General features: G+C 45.0%; 1 protein-coding gene across 1 annotated transcript in view; it reads left to right on the forward strand.

The window, feature by feature from the left end:
• LOC308200070 (uncharacterized protein) overlaps positions 1-21,476 on the forward strand; it is a 434,369-nt gene that overhangs the window by 368,692 nt on the left and 44,201 nt on the right. The window lies entirely within an intron of this gene.

Below are 21,476 nucleotides of genomic sequence, written 5' to 3' on the forward strand. Positions count from 1 at the left end.
CAGAGTCTGGCTGGAAACCTGTGACAAGCGGCGTTCCCCAGGGGTTGGTGCTGGGTCCGGTTTGTTCAACATCTTCATCGACGACCTTGATGAGGGAATAGTGTCTGCCCTCAGCAAGTACGCCGATGACACAAAGCTGGGAGGAGTGGCCGACACACCAGAAGGCTGTGCCGCCATTCAGCGAGACCTGGACAGGCTGGAGAGCTGGGCAGGAAGAAACCAAATGAGGTTTAACAAGAGCAAGTGTAGAGTCCTGCACCTGGGAAGTAGCAACTGCACGTATCAGTACAGGCTGGGGGACGACCTGCTGGAGAGGGTGGACAGGTCATGAGCCAGCAGTGTGCCCTGGTGGCCAAGAAGGCCAGTGGGATCCTGGCGTGCATTAAAAGGAGCATGGCCAGCAGGTCAAGGGAGGTGATCCTCCCCCTCTACTCTGCCCTGGTCAGGCCTCACCTGCAGTACTGTGTCCAGTTCTGGGCTCCCCAGTACAAAAAAGACAGGGATCTCCTGGAAGGAGTCCAGCGGAGGGCCACAAAGATGATACGGGGCCTGGAGCATCTCCCCTGTGAGGAGAGGCTGAGAGACCTGGCTCTGTTCAGCCTTGAGAAGAGAAGGCTGAGGGGGGATCTTATCAATGTTTGTAAATACATGAAGTGTGGGAGACAGAGGGATATGGCCAACCTCCTTTCAGTGGTTTGTGGGGACAGGACAAGGGGCAATGGCCACAAAATGGATCACAAGAAGTTCCGCACCAACATGCGAAAGAACTTCTTCACGGTGAGGGTGACGGAGCACTGGGACAGGCTGCCCAGGGAGGTTGTGGAGTCTCCTTCTCTGGAGATGTTCAAGGCCCGTCTGGACGCCTGCCTGGGCAGCCTGCTCTGGGGAACCTGCTTTGGCAGGGGGGTTGGACCCGATGATCTCTGGAGGTCCCTTCCAGCCCCTATGATTCTGTGATTGCTCATGGACTCTCCCAGGCTACCCCTTAATTACAATTACTGTGGTTACAAGGTTAGGCAATAAACTCTCATTTGGTCTTTCAGCTGGTCAGATTTTTCATTAATAACTTCTGGGCAAAGCCCAGCCAGCTGATGTGCTTAAAAAGCAATTAGATTGTCCCTGGTCTTACTAAGCCTCTCTTTGGGCTTGAGGGTATGATAGCAAAGTTGGAAGGAATTAGATCTGCAGTCAGTTCTTTGGGGCCTTGAGCTGCCTTTTTTTCCTGCTTCAGAGTGAATGCAGGATTCCCTCTGCCATAGGTCTGGCTCATTAGGTTCTTCAGTGTGCTTAGTCTAAGCATCTGCTGACAAAATTGATTTCAAAATGGCTTTTTAACAGTGCTTTTTTTTTTCCACGTGGCCTTCTTATAAAAACATATTTAGATTTTTCACTGAGAATCCAAACTGTGAAACTTGAGTTCTTTCTCTCCTTTCCTACCTTTTTTTTTGTAGCAAAAATGGTCAAAGGTTGTATAAGTACTATTCTACTTACTAATTTCTAAACCAAAAACTTTATAAGTCAATTTTTTCCATCAAAAGTATTGATTTTAAAAAAAAAAGTTCTTCTCATCTGAGGCCTCGTCTGCCCCTTCCTTTGGCACAAGGAAAGGTGGGAAAGGTCCAGCACTTCCAGGGTAGTAACCGCTAATATTCTCTCTTCTCCTCAAAGGACCGTCTATTTACAGTGTCATTTCTGTTAATGATGTAGCTCTCTAGCTTAATGGATTTTCTTCATGTGAATTTTGCCATCTGAATAGCATTTGTAAAATATATAAAGCCCCCCAATGCTAAAATAATCCTGCTGTACTACCAGGTAGAATCAGCCTCCAGCTGGTCAGAATTGCTGCATGTCTGCTTGTAGTAAGCAGACACGTAGTTAGCACATGTAGTTAGACTTGTAGTTAGCACATATCCCATGACTGTAAGAATCAAATAATTTTGTAATGAAACCAAAAGTAAAATGACATTTTGCAATTTTCCAAGTGAACTGACACTTAAAAGTAATTTTAGCGTAATAACATAAAGCAAAATGGCAGCTAATTCCCTAAGGCAATGTAGCAACCTCAGATTATGCATGCTGTTCAACTAAAACATGGCAATGCTGCTTTTTAAAAAGTAGCTCGTGAGATATTAGATGCGCTCCCAGCGAGCCAAGAAGGCACGTCGGGCTGAATAGGAGCTGGGAACAGCAGAGAACTGGCGCTGCCCTGCTTTGGCTACGGTGTCACGCCAAGTGGAGCATTCATGTTGCAGTTCTTCAGTCGAGCTCTGAAATTGTATTTAAACAGGGAGAGCAAAAGGCTGTTTTCACAGAACAATTGCTAATCTTTAGAGGGACTGTGTGTAGAGTGTAACAGTGAGAGCTTGGTCTTTAGCATGTAACTGCATTTCTAAATGAAATTAAGTGGAAGGGCCGAGCAGCAGAACACAGTTCCTGACAACACACCCTGAGGCACCTGCACAGCAAATACTGAGCAGTCTGAAAACACTTTTAATCCCCCTAAAAGGAAGACTCTTCCTGACTGTACTTACTGTCCATCTGTGCTTTAAACACTGTACTTATTTATTTACTTATTCAAGTCCTGTGAGGGGCGGCTGGGGGAACTGGGGTGGTTTAGTCCGGAGAAGAGGAGGCTCAGGGGAGACCTCATTGCTGTCTACAACTACCCGAAAGAAAGCTGTGGGGAGCTGGGGGTCGGCCTCTTCTCACAGATAACTGGTGATAGGACTAGAGGGAAGGGCCTCAAGTTGTGGCAGGGGAGGTTCAGGTTGGGAATGAGGAGACATTTCTTCTCAGAAAGAGCAGTCGGGCATTAGAGCGGGTTGCCCAGGGAAGTGGTGGAGTCACCGTCCCTGGGGGTGCTCAAGGAAAGGTTGGACCTGGCACTTAGGGACATGGTTTAGTGGGTGACATTGGTAGTAGGATGGTTGGACCAGCTGATCCTGGAGGTCTCTTCCAACCTTAGTGATTGTATGATTCTGTGATTTGTTTATTTTTCATTCTTGCTTGGGAGTCAGTCAGAGCTCATTTCCTAAAACCTTGGGTTCTCTTCACCTGGTACTTCGCAAATGAATCTGTCATTTTGGCTGGCAGACTCGGAGGCAGAACCAACTCCTTTGCTTTCTCTCTGGATGACAGTACTGAAATTGTTTTGCTGTCTCTCATGTCATAAAGTTCCTCGTGTTTCTTTCAGGTGCTCCCTTGCTGTTATTGGCAGAAAGCACAAGTGTATTGCCTGTGCCCTGGGGGACCCCCCCACCTCTCCTCTGGGGCTCTCTCTGCATTAACAGGCAGTACGGCACAGGAGGAACGGGTCTGTACTGTGAAGCAGCTGGAGCTGAGTACCAGCCATCCACCTTGTGCTCTGGGGGTAGAGGAAGTTCCTGCGGATTTTAGTGGAATTTCAGTGGACTGAGTGCTCACTGGAGGTCAGAGCACGTTGAAAGCACGCCTGGAGCACAACATACAGTTCACTGCAACTGAAAGTGCTTCCGTTTGAGCAGACGGAGATGGCTGTGTGGTGCAAACCAGAGTAAGCAAGGATGCCTGGGAGGTTTGCTTCAAAAGCTTTCTTCTCATCCAAACCAAAACGCTGATGTAGGCTTACTCCTGCTCCTCTGCAGAGAGAAGTGCCTGTTTTCCCTTCCTCTCTCCTTGCAGCAGGCAGGTTACCGCTCTGACGCGGCTCACGTGGGTGGGACGGACAGGCTGATGTCTTAGCGTGCGTGGAGGCTAGTGAGTTTGTGGCAGTTACAGAAAGGCTGTGGAGGAAGCACTGGGATATTTGACTTTAATTCAGTTGCAACACTCATTAAGTGTTTTTTTTTTTTAATGAAGTCAGATGCAGAAATACCTCAGGTGATTATCAGGAATGAAATATTAAAGTTGGGTAGTAGACAGGAAAGTATTTTGGTCTCTTATCAGCTACAGACTTTAAGAGAAGCCTAAGAGGATTTTTTCATCATTTCCTGCTACGGCAGTCAGCATGTGGGAGGAATTCTGGCTCCCTAGAGTCAGAATACAAAACTTGTACATAAAACAAAAATTCTGCCAAAATTCTGTTCACAAATATAGAAAGACTTCATTTAATTTGTCTAAACAAAATATTTATATTTTATTGAAGTAATAGGAGAGAGTCAAACTGCTATATTTTAACAGATCCATGGTGCAAACTCATGCAAAATAATTCTATTTCTGAACTATATTTTATGATAGGAAAAAATTGTAGTTTGATCCACTGCAGCCAGTTCTACCCAGATGTTCTGACAGGATGCGCGTTAGCTTTTGCGCTGGGGTTAATCAGAAGCTCAAGGCAGGGAAGCGAGACTGGGCAACTCTGTTGTCCCCATGAGCTGCGAGCCAGGCCTGTCGCAGCTGGATGTAGTTGGACCTTTCTCCTGCAATGCCAGTGCTAAACAGAGGAGAGTACTTGTTAAATACTATAGGTCTTATTCTATTCTGCAAGGAAAAGTGATTTGTAAAACTAGTTTATGAATGGGACTTCCCTAAGCCTTTAGATTGAGGCTGTCAGGCCTTTGTGCTGAATGAATGGAAAGATGCGATAGCAAAGGAGCTTCAGTGCGGGTATTTTCCCAAAGGAAAGGCTAGTCATGGTTTTGATCCCTGCCTCTCCTACAGGCTGAGGCTTTTAACTTTATAGCTTCTCATGAAAAACGACCCTGAAGGATGCACGAGGAAGTGTTTTTACTTCCTTTTCTGCTCTTACTGGCTATCTTCCCAAAACTTTGTGGTGCTGTGACTTTAATCTGCCTCTTATTCTCTTTAACAGCACATTTGTGCTTTTAATATTCTGGATTTACACCATTTGCTGGTGTGAGTTAAGAGCCCATTTACCACCGCTGTTGTTTTAAATGGGCTCAGAGCTGCCTTCTGCATGAGTTTCTTTGCTGCGAGCCAGACATCTGTTGTACAGTGTACATGGGAGACTGTAATTACCCTATGATTTTATATTCAGCCATTAGGTCAGGTGAAGGCTTGAGGTCAAAAGGCACAATTATCTCATGTCCTCTGCATTTAAAAATGACAGCTTTAATAAGGCTGGAAAGACGGAGGGAAAATGTTGCTGTGGGAGAGTCGGCTGTCAGGGAGCTGGGGAGCTGCCAGCCCCCACTGGCGAGTGCAGAGGAATGCTTTTCGTATGGGACTGGAGCGTGTTGTGGCTCTGCAAACATGAGCCCTACACAGACACAAACGCTGTGTGGAAAGGGGGAGCACATGCACTGGGCTGCAAGCATTCCTTATTCCACCTTAACTTTTGCTGTTGGTGTTCACTCGTTACGTTTTGGACATGTGAGTGCCAGTGTTCACCTCTGGTACTTTACAGGAACAGCCTGAGGGCAGAGGGTTTGAAACCACAAGTAATTTAGCAAGGACAGTGCTGGGTCAGGCCACTCTTGCATTATCTATATGTGCTTACAGAGTTAATTCAGCAGTACAGTGTAAGGAAATGCATCTGGGGATGGAGGGGAGGGAAAGCTCTTGGTAGATGCTTTTCTGTGAATGGTGCCTACATGTCGGGGAGGAAAAAAGGAGAGAAAAAGAAACAGAGAAGCACTGCAGTGTATTTCAACAATTTTTCAGCATGATTAAGAACATTCAATATTGTGAATTACATCAGTGCATTTTTATGGCATTTCATAGTTGTGCTTACTAAAGAAAGAATCCAAAATGGTGCAGTAGCTTCTGTAAGAGTTCTACCCTCTACAGCACAGCTTTTCTGAAGGCTTGAAAATCTTGCGTATGTGTTATAATGTACGAATTAGGAGAACTCGTGGTAACACACAAAACATGCCTCTTGTCTAAGTGAACAAGGCTGAAGCCCAGACAATGAAAACTCACTGCCCAGGCAGGTGGGAGAAGCTTCTGTTGTACTGTGGGTGAGTCTGGAGCCTGGGAGGCAGGGGAACCCCTGGCTTGAGCCCAAGATTTCAAAAATACCTGAAACACACAACTATGCCTTTATGCACTCTTAGTTTAAAGAAAGCTCATTTGGAAATTAAGTATTGCTCTTAATACTTATGATTTGGATATGTTGGTTTACAGAAGGGAGGCATATATTAAAAATAATGAAGTAGCACTGGCATTTCAATGTCGTTCAATTGCAGCATGCATCTCTCTTGAGGATGACAGTTATTAGACTGCAGGTGTGACTATAGCACATTTCTCTGGAGATTACTTTTTTGTTCGTGTCTGAAAAAATGTCCTAAACCTTGTTGCCTTTGCATTCCATTTTTTAGCTTTTATTTTTATGGAAGGGAGGAGGACAAGGGGAAAGCCGGGGGAAGAAGGAAGGGAAGACGAGAAATGAAGAGAAGAATGTTGTCTGCTATTGCAAGAAGGTAAAGAACAACGAAGTCCATCCCTGGCAGCATCCCAAAGAGGTGCTGCTGGGCAGTGGTTCCATTCTCCTGGGAGCATTGTTTCTCTTCCAAAGCAGCCCCAGAGCCTGCTTTGAGAACTTGCCTTGACAACTTCAAGGATGTTCTCTATCCAAGACCTAATCAGGGCTGCACATCAGAAGCTATGTACATTAACACTCTCATTAGGGCCCATGAATAGCTACAGTTTGTATCTTTAGAGTCACCTGAAAACGTCCCAATTTAAACATAAATGTAGCCATACACTCAGTTGCAGGGATTTCTCCTGTGGAAAATAAAAGGGGCAATTGAGAGGCAGCTCTTTTGCAGACCAAACCTGAAAGATAAGGCCTTATTTTCTCTTCAGGTAAAACTTGATACTTGTGCATATTTATGGTTTGTGTTGAGTCAGTAAAACTGAACTCAGAACCAAACCAGGTGTTGTGGGCCAGTCAGGTAAAACTATTTCTCCAGTTCCAGAAAACTCCTTTCTCAGCAGTGATTGCAGTGCCTGTTTTGATGCTGTATTATCTGTAAAAGGAAAGACAGTCTTCCAGAAACAGAGGACCTCTGTAAGATCAGACTCAAAATCCTTGTGTCTGCTGGCCAGGAAACACGATGATAAGAAGTTCAACACTGTCAGATTTTGGACATGCCTTCCTGTCTGCTGGCCCACTCAGGTTTGCACGCTGCCGTGCTTCCCACGTAGCAGCAGGCAAAGCTTGCCCTGCTGCCTGGCTCGGAGCAAGAACCTGTGGTTCCTTGGCATGTGTTTGTCCAGTTACCCCCAAACCAGAGACTTTTTATTTGAGTGTTGTAGAAGACGTGCCAAAACCATGGCTGGGCAGGACTGCAGAGCAAGCAGGATGGAACTGAGGCAGTTCTATCAGAAAGTGTGCAGGAGGCTGCACCATGAAAAGGGCTCATGTGCAAAAAAGCAGTTGCATGAGGGAACGTGCACTGTACAGAATTCAGACTTCTCTGTTTCCTGGTTAGTTACTGAGCAGTTGGTGTTGTAAGCTTTGGAAAAAGCAAATCCAGAGCTCTCTTTGAATAAACTAAACCCACGGCATCGTTGTGCTGAAGGCACAGCCTGAGCTAAGAATTAGTTGGACCAGAATTAGCTGTGTTGGTTATTCAACTACCAGGCTAGGTAAATTTGACATAAATGCTGTGTTTTGTGTGCTTCTATGGAGTGGCTCTTTCTGATATAAATAAAAGTAAGTAAAGCTCTTCAACATCCTTTCCAACTTCTTTCTAAGCCTGGGGAACTGAGAAATATTCTGAAACCCATTCTTGTCATGGATACTTGGCTGTTTCTTCCGGGATTTCAGAGTCATGTATAACAGGCAGCCCCTGGGAGTGTCGGGCCTCTTCTTCCCTGTCCTCACCATCTATATGACCTTGAGCAACTCATATATATTGCAAGGGCTTGATCCAAAGCCTGTCAGCCTCTCCATTGCTTTCCAGGGGTTTTAGTTTGTACTCCTCAGTTCAGACCTGAGGATTTCCTTATTCTGTTAGAACATCTACAAATGATTGTAAGCCCACTGACAGTTGTCACAGCTCTTTGACTGTTCACAGACTGTGGCCCTCCGTGGAGCTAAAACCAATAGATTATGAACCACTGAACTAAATAGAATTGAAATAACGCCTCAGGCACTAATAGATGCTTTTATTTGCTTCACCCTCTTCTACCTCTGATCAAATCCAGCCTGTTCTGTATTACCTTGGAGGGCAGAAATCAGTTCAAGCAGTGCTCTGACGAATGTATGACTAGGAAGGCAGGATTGCTTAGAGGGAGTTACCCTTCCTGTGAGCTGTTTAAGGAAAAAACAAAAATTGCTTCTCATAAAATTGTATAAACCCCATGGTTTATTGGCTTATCTAGGAAAGGGTAGTAAAACAGTAGAGAGTTTGAAATTTTTAATTAAACTCAAGCCTGTTGACTTAAAGTTTGTTTATGAATTCTAGTGAAGACTACTGTACAATAGCAAACCAAACAATTTATTACTGCAGAGCTTGTTGTCATGTAATTTGTAGGACTGAGGAAAAGAGAGATTATTACATTCAAACAAATTTATTGTTGTGTAGCTTGGGGATTTTCTTTTGTTTCTTTTGGTTGTTGGGTTTTTGCTTTTGTTTCATGAAGTAAGGGTAAATAAGTACTGAAGCTACACTTGGCAGTTCCCCAAAGGAGGATCAGGAGACTTGTGCAGGCTTTACACCAGCAGCTGTAACCTGTATTGATCAAGGCAGGAGGCTTGGGTTTCCCCAAAGCCGTGGTCATCTATTGCTATAGATGTACAATAGAAGTACATAAATCGTTGGTATCATCTTTATAATAGCCTTGTGTACTGGGGGGAGAGGGTGAATCCGTGCTCAGTATCATATAAAATCTTATGAGAACATGTAACTTTATTGGTCTGAGGTTCTCAAAACCCATGCAAGAGGGTCAGCTACACAACTTCTCACAGGAAACAGTAATAAGTGTAAGAAAAGTGCAGAATCCTTATTGCTGACTTCATTTTCTCTAATGAGTTAGCTACAACCACCTCATTAAGGAGACAGTTCTTGATCAAACTTTTCTGACAGTTTTTCTTAACGACCAAATTGAATTTAACCTCTCTCAACTTGGGAACAATTATTCTTCACCTTAGTGACAGGATTTGATTTAAACTATTCTTTTTATTCACTGTGTTATTACAGTAAGCATTAAATGTTAAAAAAAAAAAAAAAAAAAGCCGTTCCAAAACCTTACTACATGAAAATAGGAATCTTAATTTCACTAAAATTAAATGACTCAAAAACCCTCAGGGTGTGGTTGTATGAACAACCTCTCACCTCATCTCAAAGCCATCTACACGTTTCCTGCAGTGTCCATTCCTCCCCCATATGCCTTCAGTTCAGGAGCCCCTTCATTGTGGAGCGGTGTCCTGGCTGGGGCTTAACTCCAACAGCCCCCAAATCATTGTTTCGGCATGACAGGAGGGGCGGCATGAGGTAGGAGTGAAGAGGAGTGGGAGCAGGATGAAGAACTTCTTACCCTCGCATCGGCACGGCTGTCTGTGGCCATGGTGCTGCACGTGCAGAATGCTCTTCTGTTACAGTGCCTGATGTCTTCCCCAATCTGCCACGGCCCTGCTGCAGGACGCGCCGAGTGGCGTGCAGTGGTCTGACCAGGTTTTTAGGCTGCAAGCCTAACTAGTAACTAGTTTGTAGTAAATGACGGATAACTCGTTGGGGAATAATTTTACCATTCTCACAGATCGTCACGCAAGGCTGAATGAAGTTGGATGCCCCTATGGAGAAGTTAGGCTGACACTAGCTATAAGGTGTTTTAGAATTGGAGCATATTTATTTCACCAGACTGAATATTTTCATCTTTGTTTATATTGGTGTCTTTCTTCTTTGAAGGGGAGAAACAAAAAAGAAAAAAAGCTGAAGTTAGCCTGAGAGCTTTTTATTTGAAAAGTAATGGCCATCCGTGCCAAACAGAAGTTCTGGGCTGAGTGCTGCTCTTGAAATCAAGAATTATGGACGTTCAGAGCTGTCTTCAAATATTTATTCTACAAAACCCTGCCTTTATTAGGACATGATGCAATACTAGAAAGAGGAATTCATGAGGCAGTGAATATAATCTTTTGTTTGAATTGTGGTTTATTGTTTCTTCCTCTCTTTGTTATAAAGCAGAGTAATGCTCATAGCGCTGGAGGACGTATGCGCAATAAACAGCTTGGTGGTTCTCAAACACCTCAGCATTGCTTTGGTGTTTAATCACACAGAAAATGTTTATTGCCACGCACAGTACTCTGCTGTGAGTGTTATCCTTGTAATTATAAAATGTAGCACTGTACAATACGAACAGCACAGTATGCTGAATAAACGTTGGTATCTGTGTCTCAGGAAGGAAGAATTCCACGGCGGGATCCTTTTCCCTTTGTTCTGCTTATCTTGGCTTGACATAATATGGATCTAACCTATTTTCTCTGGCTCCAGTGAGCCTTGGGCCGGCATCGTCTTTTTAAATGTGGGGTCTTCGTGCGGAAGCTAAGCTCAACTCCCTCTTTGGGGTCAAGGGCTGAAAGAATAATTTTGCAAGGGCCAGATAATGCTGCCTTATTCAGTGAAGAAAAGGGAATGTTTGCCAAGCAAGTGACAATAAAAGCCTGACCAAATCAGACTTTGTCACTACTATAGCTATAACCCATGCTCAAAACCATACTTTTCTTTGACTTGCTGAGTACTCCTGTCTTGTTTAACTGTTGCCTTTTATGGGGGGGGGGGGGTAGGGGGAGGGAACACAAACAGAAATTAAAGAACAAGCTTGACTTAAAAGGATGTTGCAGAAAGTATTTTATAGATTCTCTGTGTCAGGGGAAAACACCCTGCTATATCTTTCCCCCTTCACCTGGATTCAAAGCAGTGGCCTAGCAGTGAAATGGCAGGCAGCCACAGAGCCCAGCATCACCCCTGGCTTCCTGGGAGCCAGAGCCTGACCCATCACTTGCCCCTCTGCAGTAGTTCAGCTGCTTTTTCACAGACTGAGCACTGAGGAGCACGCTGTGGGAAGGTAACTCAGCACTTCCCTCATTCTTCCCTCCTCCAGGGCCTGCTCCAGGGTTGAAGGTACATCTGTCCGTGCTGGATGTACATCTTGTACCTACCTGGCCCAACAGACTGCAGTATAACCCCCCGCTGTCCAATCTTTTCACAGTCAAATCTGGAACACAGGTGATGTCTTCTGTGCAATTACAGGGATCTGACCAAACAAGGCACAACCATAGCCCAGAGAGGCTTCTTTAGGTGTCTCTATTTTAAAGCAGAAGAGAACAACTACTGTCATTCTGTCCCTATACAGATCCCAGAGCAGTATACCAAAACTCTGCATTACATATTCCTATCTGCGGTGCTTTGAGTGCAGAGAAGCAGTATGCCGTGTATTTTCTTTAACCTGCATGGTAGTTTTACCCTGCTGGGCAGCTAAACTCTGCCACAACCACTCTCTTACTCCCCCTCCTCAAAAGAAGAGGAGTAGTATGATGGAAGGAAGAAGACTCACTGGTTGAGATAAGGGTAATTTAATTAAAGGGAGGAAAAAAAAAAAGAGGGAAAAACAAACAAGTAAAGGCTGTGGAGAAGCAAAGAAAAAAAAATTATTCTCTCCTTCCCATCAATGAGTGTCATTCAGCCACCTCCGGGGAAGCAGGGCCTCAACACACACAGCAGTTGTTTGGGAGGACAGATGTCTTCCTAACAAGAGCCCTCCCTCTCCTTCCCATTTCTCACCTTTTATTGCTGAGTGTGACGCCGTATGGCATGGAATATCCAGGCACCACAATAAGCTGGGGACTGCCCTGCTGGAGAGCAGTGAAGGGGAGAGGGATCTGGGGTCCTGCTGGACAGCGGGATGACCACGAGCCAGCACTGTGCCCTTGTGGCCAAGAAGGCCGATGGCATCCTGGGGTGTATCGCAAGGAGGGTGGTCAGTAGGTCGAGGGAGGTTCTCCTCCCCCTCTACTGTGCCCTGGTGAGACCGCATCCGGAATATTGCGTCCAGTTCTGGGCCCCTCAGTTCAAGGACAGGAAACTGCTTGAGAGAGTCCAGCGCAGAGCCACAAGGATGATGAAGGGAGTGGAGCATCTCCCTTACGAGGAAAGGCTGAGGGAGCTGCGTCTCTTTAGCTTGGAGGAGACTGAGGGGTGACCTTATAAACATTTATAAATGTGTAAAGGGTGGGTGTCAGGAGGACGGAGCCAGGCTCTTCTCAGTGACATCCAATGACAGGACAAGGGGCAGTGGGTACAAGCTGGAACTCACAGGAGGTCCCGCTTAAATGTGAGATGAAACTTCTTCACGGTGAGGGTGACAGAGCACTGGAACAGGCTGCCCAGGGGGGCTGTGGAGTGTCCTTCTCTGGAGACATTCAAAACCCACCTGGACACATTCCTGTGTGACCTGATCTCGGTGTTCCTGCTCCGGCAGGGGGATAATCTGATGAATTTGATACTAGATGATCTGTCACGGTCCCTTCCAATCCCTAACTTCTGTGATCCCTTTGGTTAGTTTAGGTCAGTTGCCCTGGTGATGTCCCCTCCCCATCACCTGCCCACCCCCAGCCTACTGCCTTTGGGAGATTTGGAAGGAGTCTTGGTGCTGTGCCAGCACTGCTCAGCAATAGGCAAAGCACTGGTGTGATACCACTGCTGTTCTGGCTATGGGTGCAGAGCACAGCACCGCATGGGCTGCTGTGGGGAAAGCTAACTCCATCCCAGCCAGACCCAGGACATCCTGTTCTGTGCCTTCTTGGGCTGCGAGACTCACAGCAAGTGGTAGGAAGTTGCACCTGATGCAAAGTCACAGAATCACAGAATCATCTAGGTTGGAAGAGACCTCCAAGATCAGAGTCCAACCTCTGCCCTAACACTAACAAGTCCCCCACTAAACCATATCACTAAGGGCTACATCTAAACGTCTCTTAAAGACCTCCAGGGATGGTGACTCAACCACTTCCCTGGGCAGCCCAGTCCAATGCCTAACAACCCTTTCGGTGAAGAAGTTCTTCCCAATATCCAACCTAAACCTCCCCTGGCACAACTTTAGCCCGTTCCCCCTCATCCGGTCACCAGGCACATGAGAGAACAGACCAACCCCCACCTCTCTACAGCCTCCTTTAAGGTACCTATAGAGAGCGATAAGGTCGCCCCTGAGCCTCCTCTTCTCCAGGCTGAACAAGCCCAGCTCCCTCAGCCGCTCCTCGTAAGACTTGTTCTCCAGACCCCTCACCAGCTTCGTTGCCCTCCTCTGGACTCTCTCGAGCACCTCCATGTCCTTCCTGTAGCGAGGGGCCCAAAACTGAACACAGTACTCGAGGTGCGGCCTCACCAGAGCCGAGTACAGGGGCACAATCACTTCCCTAGCCCTGCTGGCCACACTGCTGCTTATGCAAGCCAGGATGCTGTTGGCCTTCCTTTTGTTGTTCAGTTCCTCGAGAGCCAGGCCTTCGTGGCTCCCCTGGCAGAGGGCAAGCCCTGGCCGTATGCCATGGTTTGTACACCAGACAGCTCTGCTGTGAGCTCCTGGGGTCCTTGGGCAGGGCAGATGCTGTGGCAGTGCGGTGACAACCTGGGAGATGCTGGAGTTGTATCGGGCAGCTGCTGCTGCCCCCAGTTCCACACCCAACGGAAGAGACCTGGAGCTGACAGCTTTCTAAACGGCCCAAGCAGCCTTCAGCTGCCATTTCCTGTGGACCTTTCCTGGGTTCCTTCTTCTGTCCGCCTTCTCTCTGCAAAGAGGGTTATGGAGCAAACAGGATTTTTCAGTAGCCACATTTCCTTTAGTGGAAGATCCTCCTGTTTTTTTCTGAAGTCCTGAGCATGACTCAGTGCTGTTTCTCCTTGTGCTCATCCTACACCCCTTTGGCCTAGGGCACTCTCCTGGAAATGAGTAGCTCTCTCCTCAGCTTTGTCTCTCCAGCTCTATTTCATGTAGCCAGTGGAGTAATAGGATCTCAGAATTTTTTCAAAGTGTTTCAATATCCTTGGAGTCCTCCCTCCCTCCTTTCAGTTGTCCTAACTGAGGGGAGATTTTTATATCACATTGTGGATTCTGAAGCAGAAATGAGCTGTTGGTACAGGGTGAGAAACAATCTATAGGAGTGGAACAGAACTTCATTGTGCATCCAAAACCATCTTGGATGCTAAATAGGAGAACAGAAATGTTTCAAATTACTATTGTCCTTTAGTGACTGGGAATCAGCTGCACTGCTGTCATTTCACGATAGCCCTTCTGGAAGGCACCCAGCATGTGTTACTCAGTAATGTAACGTTGTCTGATGCACCTCTGTTTTATGTATAGGTAGTAGAAGAGCTACAGACAGCTTTTTGTATTTAGCAGCAGGTTTATAAGGATGAAGAAAAATGCCTTCGTATCTGTATTGTTCCCATGGCACTTGAGCACTTAAATGTCTTTTTCTGTTTGACATCCTTTGTATTTTAATAATGCACAGAGGCATCAACAGAGATTGGAACTCTATTATGTGAGGCACTAAATGAGCATGGAGAAAGGCAGCACCTGCCCCAAGTAGCTGACTGAAATAGACAAAACAGGCACTGGAAGTCCTATTATCTCCAATTATAGGTAGGGCCATGGGATAAATCAAGATTCCTGTGGTTTTACAGAATGTCTATAATAGTTCCAGTTGTTGAACCCCTATCTGTGGAGTCACTGACTAGCATTTTTTAAGCAGAGTAACTGCTGCTTTCTTGGAAACAATTTAACTCCATTAATAATCAAGATGTAGAATGAAGTAATGCAGGTATTGAGACAAAAGTTAATATGGTCAGATATTACTTCATGGGGATATTGACATTTTATTTCTATAGGAACAGGCCATTAAAAGGCAAATTAAGACTTTTCATTTTTAAACAAGAAGGAAAGTGCAACATAAAACTAAAACAGAAAAAGGATCAATTGTCCTTTCACTGGTTTTATACCTCTGGTGTTCCCTGGCTTGACTGGAGTTATTTCAGTTTTAAACTAAACTAAGGGAAAGAAGCATCTTGCCCGAACAGTCCGTCACAGAGGCCTGTTCATTTAGGGGTCAGGTCTCAGTGCAGAGTTCGCTGCTGGATTGCTGGGAGCCCAGCAACAAGACTCCCAGATTTAAAAGAAATTCTCCAGCTCATAAATAAATGTATTGACATTTAGTTACAATAGACAAAAGAGGAGAAAATACAGTTAGCCTCTCTCTTTCAGCTTGAAACTCTAAATTTGATAAACCCACTGTTTCTTCAGGGAAGGGAGAAAGACTTCTGAGATGATCAGATCCTCTGCCCACTATTTTTAAGTCTGAGTTGCAGTTCTGTAATTTTATTCTCTGCAGTGGGTGAGTAACTGAATGTGGCAGATTTGCGGAGAAAAAAAAAAATCCTCACCTTCAGTGATACTTAAGGAGAGCATTGGTACCATCTGTGCTTATCCCATTACAGCCATCTTATGGACAGCTGGGATGTCTCGGCATCCACTCTCCTCATTAATCCCCCATTCTACTACGATAAACTTCTGCAGAGATGGCAACACATTGCAGATGGAATTAATCCACCATGGCAGGAGCTAATTAAGAGAACAAATCTGAAGCTGTGCCTTATGGCTCCAATTCCCTTTTTATACCTGCAGGGCAAGGACTGTTAAAAATGAAAAGAAGTTAAGCATAAGCCAACGCTGGCATTAACTGTGTCTGCAATCTGAAATACTACTGCTCGTGCTCATTTCAGCAAAGCCTTGAATCACACTTCAAACAAATTTTTTTTAAATAATTGAAAAAACCTATAAAATATTAAGAGAACAGAGGGGAAAACAAACAAACAGATTTCATTAAGAATGTTAATAAATCAACCTGACCACTTTCCTAAGCAAGCAGATACAATTAATCTCAGCATCAAAGCAGAGCTCTGTGTGATGGCACATATTTCTAGGAAACAGTACTCAGATAACAAAGATCTTTTCAGGAACAAGCAGAAGGATAAATTATGTGAGATTGTATCATTTCTAACAAGTAATAGTCTTCTGCAAGGTGTTGATGTGTCAGGGTAAAAACAACCATCTTTGCTTCTGTTGTCCAATGGAGAGCTCTCTATTCACATGTGTTGGAACGCGTGGTCTTGAACCACATTTTAAAAAACAACAACAACTGAAGTCTTTCGTTATCCATCAGCTCAACTCTCTGATGAGGTCCCTGTCTAAAGCTGCAAATGAGGGATGGTGAAAGCAAAAACCTGTGCATATGAGTTTGCAAGATGGAAAGCCAGCATGTAAATGACCAGTAGCAGAGGAAATGGATGAAATGTGCACAAGATCATACGGGAAGCGTTAGAACTACTGCTGGTGTGTGTGGTATTTATGCACAAAAACTTGAAGTATGTTTTCTGGATCGGAGCTTTACAAAATGTGTTATTTCAAACTTAAATGGCTCTATCTGTTGTGCACTGAAGCATGTGCCTGATTTTCAGTGTATGTTTAAGACTCTTCTCTGCTTCTCAAAACACTTTGGGATAAAAATACAAAAGGTATAAGCCTTGTGATTAGTATTAGATGATCTGTCTTAATTACCCTTGTTAGCACAGAGGAATCCCCAACCCTGACTTAAAGCTTTAGGCTCTCCAGGTGGTGGAGTCAGTCCCTGACACCACTGAAATGAGGAAAGAGTTCACAGAATCACACAGAATCACAGCATGGGCAGGGTTGGAAGGGACCTCTGAAGATCATCTAGTCCAACCCCCCCGCAGAGCAGGATCACCCAGAGCACCTTGCGCAGGATGGCACCCAGGTGGGTTTTGAATATCTCCAGAGAAGGAGACTGCACAACCTCTCTGGGCAACCTGTCCCAGTGCTCTGTCACCCTCCCAGTAAAGAAGTGCCCCCTCATATTCAGCTGAACTCCCCCGTGCCCCAGTTTGCACCCGCCGCCTCCTGCCTTGCCGCCAGGCACAACCAAAAAGAAACCAGCTCCATCCTCCCGACACCTCCCCTCAGATATTTATATACATTAATGAAGTCTCCCGTCAGTCTTCTCTTTTTCAGGCTAAGTTGATAAAGCCTGTTGTAGAAAATACTGACATTTTGCTCTGAGAACTGCAGCATCTCCTCCTGAAGGAAAAAGTTACAGACTTGCATCTTTTCCTGGAATTAATTCTTTATGCCTTCACTTGTGAAACTAGAGCAGGGGAAAAGCAGGTTAGTTTTCTTTCATACGAGACCAGCAATAGCACTGGAACTTTGGCCCCATTGCAGCTCAGTGGTCTGAACACACCCAGTGAAATAAAAGTAGCTCTGGATCTACAGGGTACTCGTAGTTGCTTTGCAGCAGCCTCCTGTCTGCACTGCTGATATTTCAGAGAGAGAGATGTTGTTAGTGCAGCAGTTGGCTGCAGCTCAGAAGCATTTTTTAAAGACTGAGGTTTTGGCTTGAGCATATGCCAATACACGAGGCTTGGTCACCTATGGCGTTTTATAGATCTGGGCAGTGGTTCCCACTGGGGAGGACTGTGATAATGAACAGGGTTTTGGAACTAGGAAACAGCATCAATACTTCATTGCAGAAGTTAGATTTGTAGTTAGAAAGGGAATTGTGAAACCAAAAGCGGACAGCCTGCAGGGAAGTTGGCAAGTTGCTGTACTGGGGAGAAGGGCAACTGTAGCATCACTGAGCAAAGCACTGGGCAAATTGACCCCCACTAGAGGCATCTAGATAGCTTTGGACAGAGATGCTCTTCCCTAATTAGGCTTTGTGGGTTCTGGGGTGCTGAAGTCAATAGGACCTATGTCTCCTCTCCAAGTTTGGGGCTGCTCTTAAGCACACATTAATGAGTTTGGGAGCAAGTCCTTTGCTGAGCTAGAGCCTGCCAGACCTAATGTTGCATATGCAGAGCATCTCATTGAAAAAATGTCTGACCCAGAAACATAGCAGTTTGGGAGCAGAATGCAACATTCGGTCTTGGTAGGGGATTTGTCACCTGCTGTGTGTCAGTTACTTGCAATAAATTAGAATGATATATTCCTAAATCTAATTGATAGCTGGTTCTGGTTCTGGACAATTAAGATTGATTCTATGTATGGATCCCTGGAGTCTAATATTTTACACAGAAACAGATTATATAGGCCTCATTATTTTCTAAACTATGCAAATGTCTCAAATTTTGCTGCTGATTTATTAATGTCCAGTTCTTTGCATATGAAGAGACAGAGTCTGGATAAATTTTTAAAAATGTGCTTCTGAGCATTGATGCTACAAAAACATCAGAGTTGCTTCAAAACCTTGAGACAGACAGGGCTCCTAGAGTTTTGGATTGTCTCAAAGTGAGCAATTAAGCTTGAACTGCTAGATTGAATTTTTAGAAGAATTGCTGAGGGGAAAAGGGGGAAAAATAAATAACAAAGACTTTTTGGCCTGTGCTCTTTTGTTGTAGCTCAAGGAGGACTGAGAGGTTTATTGATTCGGGTTTTCAGTTTCAAATTGCAAAAGAAGATTGAAGACTTAATTTTCCTTGTGGCAGGCGAGCATCAAACTCCTGCTTCTGTATCAGTGCATTCAGGCAGGCTGCTGTGCCAGGCACAGCTTCATCCACCTCCTTTGGACTGAAAAGAAGAAATTGCAGAACAATATATCAAAAGATCAGCCCTGAAAAAGCACCAGGCATTTGAATATGTACTGAAACTTTACAGAGAGGAAAGAATGTGTTCGCCATGATGGTCTGAATTTTGGGGAAATTTTGTGATGCCAGGAGTTGGACTCGATGATCCTTATGGGTCCCTTCCAACTCGGGATATTCTATGAGTCTATGATACAGAATTAGTTTTTTTTTTCTAGACTGGCAAAGTTCCTTCTTCTCCTCAGACACACCGCATTTTTGCTGGTTTTCTATTTTGAAACTGTGGGCTCCAGAGATGTATGCAGGTGAGCCAGAGGAGGTGAAGGAGGCTGTGTGAGCTCGTTCCATTTGAGATAAAGTTTTAATCCTTAGATTAGATGCAGTATGTTCTTACCTTACTTGCTAATGAGAGTTTGCTCCACAGCTCTGTATGATCATCAAGAAAAGTCTAAATCACTTAGACATAATTTAGGAAAGTTTTAAACAGTTTGCTCTTGTAAACAGTTACTCAGTTTATATAAGCACCTTTGAATAAGAAATTCAAGTCAAGGGACATTTTTTTCCTATTTTCCACTTTCTTTGAAACAGACCCGTCTGTCACAGACAGTTACCGACTCCCTTTTCACTGATGGACAGTAAGGGGGAACAGCACTCTGAACTGAAATTATGTAAAAATCCAAAATTGGCAAGCATCCGTCTTAGAGAAGTCATGGCATACTAGATCCTCCCAAACCATCTTCTGGTTGACAGCGTAAGTGCAAGACCAGTGCACGTGGCATCAGACGCATGCCAGTGTTTCCCACTGAGAAGTAGAGCAGAGTGGCAAATACATCCTCCTACTGCCAGATAAATTGATTGATTCATGTGCTGGAGGACCTGGACTCTGAATTCTGAGCGATCAGGTACTGTGTTGAAGAGAGAGCAGTCTTGGAAGATGCCTTTAGGCAGAAGATTCATGTATTTGTAGATGAAAAACAGAATTTCTGTGGCATTTGGCAATTCATGCAATGGCTTTCAACTTTTTTTTTTTTCTCTAAAGCTTTTTTCCCCACTAGTTCAGATGGCAGGTTACTCTTCTGTGTTTCCCAAGCAGGTGTGTCTTGAGCTTCAAACGCTTATCAAAACTGTTTCAGCTGAACGACCCTAGCCTTCTGCAGAGAGTCATGGCAAGTTTCAGGAGCTGCTTTGTTCTAATCAGTTTTGTTTTTCAGAGCCTGATGTTTATAAGTCCCTTGATATGTAAATGTGTTATTTCATCTGTTGACCGTAGCAGTTAGGAGATTTTCAGATTTTGTTTTGTAAATGAAAATGCATTTTTGTATCTGAGTAGAGCAAGTATGGACTATTTGTGATGGCATGGGTAAATAACAGACCTGATTCAGAACAATACTCAGCAAAGTCATAGGAGCTGGGAGGGGGGGAAAGGATGGAGAGGCGTCCCGTGTGCCCTTTCACCATCGGGTGAAAGAGGAAAATTGGAAAGGGCTGCATTTATCTTCCTTTTTGCTCTCATATACTCTGCCTGCTCTGTTCCTCCATGTCCCCCATCAGAAGTGAACTTCTGGTGTAAAACCCAAGGCTGTTTGAGCTTCCTCCGGGTGGCAGGAGATGGCAGGAACTGGCACAGAGGCCCTGGCAGCCCCCGATGGCAGGTTGGTGGTGGCAGGGCTGGGCTGGTGGCTGCTTGCTCTCTGTTCTGGAGGCTTGGCATCCTGATGGCCTGCAGCAGAGCCATGGCTCCTGGGGGGGCTGGGCACAGGCCTTTGTCCCAGACAACAAAATGCCTGGCTGCTGCTCAGAGTAAACTTAAGAAACAGCATAGGCTTTGAACAGACAATTAGGAGTTAAGCTATCCATCAAAAACCTGTAAAAACACCCTGGGGAGTTGAATTCATACAAGAACCGGGGGTGGAGATGTTCTAGTTGATTCTTTCTTTTGATATGTCAAGAATAAGGTTTAAGAAGAATTTAAATACTTTCTTAAAATAAAGTCTTTAGTTGTGTGGGTGGAAGTAACAAATCTTTCAGCTCATAAAACTGATGCTTCGTATAATTTCCTGATGTTCACTTACCTTGGCTGTTAATGGAAACTTGTATTCCAGCATCAACTCTAATCATCCCACTGAAAGCAGCTGGAAAGATCTGTCCCTGGTGACAGCCAAGGGCCATTAATGCACTACACACAGCGGATACACTCTCCCCTTCTGTTCATGCCCTTTAAAGCTATCGTGAGCAGTACAGTGCTAACTCTTCAGAAATGCATAGCGGGGCTGGAGCAGTGTGCGCCTTGCCTCAGGGAGGTGACCCTGTCTCTAAGTTAAAACAAATTGCCATGGAGGCCTTGCCTTCTCCTGCAGTATTTGCATCAGGATATATCCCAGATCATCCTGAAATGTGCCAGTAGAGTTCAGCACGAAGAGAACACCTTATTTGCTGAGCTCACCGGTGCTGAGGGCTGCCATGCATACAGATTTTCCCAGATTCCATCTTTCTATTCCAGAAGTATTTCCGGGAACAGTTTTGTGGATTTTATATATTTGCCCAGGATTTATGGATGTCTGGTAGATCTAACAGGTGACACAGGACTTTATGGTTTGGGAGAAGAGTGAATTTATGGAGCACGAGTTTACAGGGCTGCAAGCCCCTCTCGGAGACGTGGTACCTCGGGGTAGGTGGTCTTGCTTCTGCATGTGCTGTGCAGCTGGTCCGTGTCGGCACCATGACTGCTTCGCTCCAAAACCTACTGCACATGCTTCACGTGTTTTTTGGCTAGCAATTCTAGTGCAAAAATTGGTATTCTGAGTGTACGGCTCATTTTATGCTGAACAGTTCGCTTGTGGAAGAGTCTCCTAGCACCGAGGGTTAGCCAGGGCGTTGAGCTGGCTGCCCCCCGCGAGGAGGGCACGAGCAGAGCAGGGCTGGGTGTGCGCTGAGCAGCCAGGCAGCACA

Source organism: Anser brachyrhynchus (genome assembly GCF_964034855.1).
Source record: "Anser brachyrhynchus genome assembly, chromosome: 9".
Lineage (NCBI taxonomy): Eukaryota > Metazoa > Chordata > Aves > Anseriformes > Anatidae > Anser > Anser brachyrhynchus.